We start from the raw sequence: 4,410 nt of genomic DNA, 5'->3' as shown, positions 1-4,410 counted from the left end.
TCGATCTGGATCCTCCCCTGTGGCCACTCCTGGGAGTCACTCCCGTGGTTGTGCCCGCAGGTTCACTGGAACACGCAAGCCCCCTCACCACGTCAAGGTGACAATCCATTGAGGGATTTCAGTGGCTTCTCTGTGTAGCCTGGCATGATGGTTGTCCAAGTGGTCCATCGTTTCTTTGCCCAGGCCGGTTCCCCAATGCTCTGCTATGGCTGACTTCTCTGCCTGGATCAGTCTGCAGGGCCTTGAGGCCTACCAAGCCTCCCAGATCCCTCTCACAAGCCCTGCTTTCAAGCCTAGAGTCAACCACATACAGCTTGCTTTTCTCTCTCTGGATTGGTAGAAGCCCAGAAGAGGCCTCACAGCCCTCCTCCATGATGCAGGAAAAGGCGGCGACTACAGCACCCATCATCCCCAAAATCAGCAAGCTGAGGTAAACCAAAGCGAGCGCCATTTTGCCAGGCCGGGCGCCATCTTGCCCCTAATGGCGGGAGACGGAAAAGGAGGAAAATCTTTCAACCCCGCCCCCTGCTGTCGTCATCACTAACTTGGACCAATCGCGCCGCTGTTGCTACGAGGTCAAGCGGCGGAGAAGACGAGGCTGTGCCACGTGATCTCCTTCTCCTCCTCACTCGCCTTCCCGCCCTTTTTAAGGATAATTAGGAGGAGGAGTGTCTGGAATGAATGGCAGCGCGGTCAGCCAATCACCTGCGAAGGAGAGCGCGCGCCGAGTCGCTCTCATTGGCTGGGCGACGTCGTGAGGACGGACGCCTTTCCTTCCCGGCCTCTCTCTCCCTGTTGCTGATGGGCGGCTGTTCCGTCCAATGAGAAGCCGCCACCTCAAGAGGCTCTCTTCCTCTATTGGCTGAGAGGCCTTTTCCTCAGTCTGGGCGTTTACGAGTTAGCTGGAAGGCGGCCCACAAGGCGCAAGGTTTGGTTTAAGCCCGTCTTCCAATACCTTTGGCGGTCCGCCGGCATTCCTAATTGGTTCGGTCATAACAACATGAGGGAAGTGTCTTAACTTTGTCTTCACAGGAGGGATATCGTGCTATAGCAGGCCTGGGCCAACTTGGGCCTTCTCTCCAAGTGTTTTGGACTTCAAGGCCCACCATTCCCAACCGCCTCAGGCCCCTTTCTTTTCCCCCTCAGCCGCTTAAGCGGCTGAGGGGGAAAAGAAAGGGGCCTGAGGCGGTTGGGAATGGTGGGCCTTGAAGTCCAAAACACCTGTCCCAGGACATAGGGTTACAGCCTGTGTTGAATGGGGTGCGTAGGTTCGCTGCTTGGGAGTTCTCCTGGACTCATTGCTGAGCCTGGAATCCTATTTATTTATTTACAGTAGAGTCTCACTTATCCAACATTCGCTTATCCAACATTCTGGGTTATCCAACGCATTTTTGTAGTCAATGTTTTCAATACATCGTGATATTTTGGTGCTAAATTCGTAAATACACTACTTACTTACTTAATATGGAGCCCCCAGATGGCGTAGTGGACTAAGTGACTTGAAGTTTGGGTTGCTGACCTGAAAGCTGCCAGGTTCGAATCCCACCTGGGGAGAGTGTGGATGAGCTCCCTCTATCAGCTCCAGCTCTATGCGGGGACATGAGAGAAGCCTCCCACAAGGATGGTAAAAACATCAAAAACATCCGGGCGTCCCCTGGGCAACGTCCTTGCAGACGGCCAATTCTCTCACTCCAGAAGCAGCTCCGGTTGCTCCTGACACGAAAAAAAAAAAACATTATTATTATTATTATTAAACTTTATTTGTACCCCGCTAGCATCTCCCGAAGGACTCGAAGCGGCTTACAAAGGCCAAGGCCTCAACACACAATATAACAATACAAAACAAAAGGCAAATTAAAAACAATTAAAACAGTATAAACAACAAGCAATAAACAATACGCTAAAACACAATAAAACTTACTTACTTAGGCGAGCCCTCGTAGCTCGAGGACGATTGTCTTCCATTCTTGGTGTCTTGGGGGTGGGTTCTTAGGTGGCTGAAGAGACCTATTCTTGACCCACATGTTCTCCTTTCCGCAGTGAGGACATCGGTTTCCAGGTGGAAGGCGGTCCCGGTCGGGGTTGGCTTGACGCTCTTTCCTCTTGGCACGTTTTTCCCTTAAGCCCTCCATTCGTGCCTCTTCAAACTCCGCAGCACTGCTGGTTACAGCTGACCTCCAATTAGAGCGCTCAAGGGCCAGGGCTTCCCAGTTCTCAGTGTCTATGCCACAGTTTTTAAGGTTGGCTTTGGGTTAGTAATTACTACGTAGCATTACTGCATATTGAACTACTTTTTCTGCCAAATTTGTTGTACAACATGTTTTGGTACTTAATTTGTAAAATCATAACCTAATTTGATGTTTAATAGGCTTCTTCTTAATCTCTCCTTATTATCCAACATATTCGCTTATCCAACGTTCTGCCGGCCCGTTTATGTTGGATAAGTGAGACTCTACTGTACTATTTTTATTTACCCCATTCTTCTCACCCCGAAGGGGACTCGGGTCTCGGCGGTGGCCAAAGGAGCTTTTGCACAATTAAAACTTGTGCACCAGTTGCGCCTGTGCCTTGGGAAGCCTGACTTGGTCATGGTGGTCCATGCTCTAGTTACATCTCGAATAGACTACTGCCACACGCTCTACATGGTGTTGCCTTTGAAGACTGCTCAGAAGCTCCAGCTGGTCCAACGGGCAGCAGCTAAGCGTACGGGGAGCATAGGAGCAACCGGAGTTGCTTCTGGAGTGAGAGAATTGGCCATCTGCAAGGATGTTGCCCAGGGGACATTGCCCAGATGTTTTGATGTTTTACCATCCTTGTGGGAGGCTTCTCTCATGTCCCCGCATGGAGCTGGAGCTGATAGAGGGAGCTCATCCGTGTTCTCCCCGGGTGGGATTCAAACCTGGCAGTCTTCAGGTCAGCAACCCAACCTTCAAGTCACAAGGCTTTTTATCCCCTAGGCCACCGGAGGCTCAATAGGGAGCATACTACTCCCCTGCTATGTCAGCTCCACTGACTGCCAGTCTGCTACCGAGCACAATTCAAAGTGCTGGCTTTAGCCTATAAAGCCCTAAACAGTTCCGGTCGAGTTTACCTTTCCTAACGTATCTCCCCTATGAGCCACTTTGGAGATTAAAATCATCTGGGGAAGCCCTGCTCTCAGTCCTGCCTGTCTCGCAAGTGCGGCTGATGGGGATGAGACAGGGCCTTCTCAGTGATGGCCCCCTCGGCTGTGGAACTCCCTCCCCAGTGATATTAAATCAGCCCCCTCCCTTCTAGCATTCAGAAGGGACCAGGCTTTCGGTGATTAGTACAATGCAATAATAGACTAGGAATTATGGATAATTGATGACAGAACGGCCTTGGGCTATGATTTACGGATGATGCCATTTTAATATTGCATGTAATGTTTTAAATGTTTAATATGTATTGATTTTAAATTTAATTGATTTTAAATTTCTGTTTGTATGTATTTTAAAGCATATAATGGTTGCCATATGTAAGCCGCCTTGAGTCCCCTTCGGGGTAGAGAAAGGCGGGGTAGAAATAAGGTAAATAAATAATAAATATGTGACTTGGTGCTCAAAATCCACTTCAGAAGACATCCTTTTGGGACATTTGAAAACACCTAGGGCTTTGAACAGCATCTATGGTGAAGACTTCCCTTCTGTGAAGAGCAATTGGAATATTCAGTTACAAGGATGGATCAGCTGCAACTGCATGTAGCGTTTCTCCGAAACTGAGACATACCGATAAAATAAGCCGTAGTAAGATTTCTAAGCATTTGTGCAATATAACCCAGATCCCAAAAATAAGACATAGTGATACGCATGGCTATGTAGCTGCTATCTTGGAAGTGACCGGAGAGGTGCGGGCAGCCCCATCAACAAGAAATGACATTACTGACAGTGCTGTTGCCCATGCACTACAAGCAGGTTACATGGAGAAGGGCTGCTCATTTATTAAGAGCTCTATTGCTCGACATGATGGGAGTCGCAAGAAATTCAGGATGGAATTCCGGGTTTGGAGTTATGATGATGTTCCAGAAGAAGATGTTTAACTATATTTGAATAAATGTAGATTTATTGTACCATGCCATAGTGTATCTTCTTGAGGAAAAATAAATATAAGACAGTGTCTTATTTTCAGCGAACATGGTATGTTCAATGTTTTCGGGGAAGTATGGCATGTCCACTGAAAAAGACTGAATCATCCCATTCCTTTTGGGACAGACCTTGTATGCCTGGCAGGAGGGGTTAAAGCAGATGGTCCTTGCCATATCCTTGATTCTATTACAGTATGTAACACGAACAGAACATTTTTCAAATTTTGTCATAGTGTTACAGGTTTTAACTCGTAAATGGACATGGCTGCGGCCCCAGCCGAGCCGTGCCTCCGACAGAAGCAGCAGAA

The sequence above is a fragment of the Anolis carolinensis genome, chromosome 3 (genome assembly GCF_035594765.1).
Source record: "Anolis carolinensis isolate JA03-04 chromosome 3, rAnoCar3.1.pri, whole genome shotgun sequence".
Classification (NCBI taxonomy): Eukaryota; Metazoa; Chordata; class Lepidosauria; order Squamata; family Dactyloidae; genus Anolis; species Anolis carolinensis.
Note: the sequence above shows the minus strand (reverse complement) of the source record.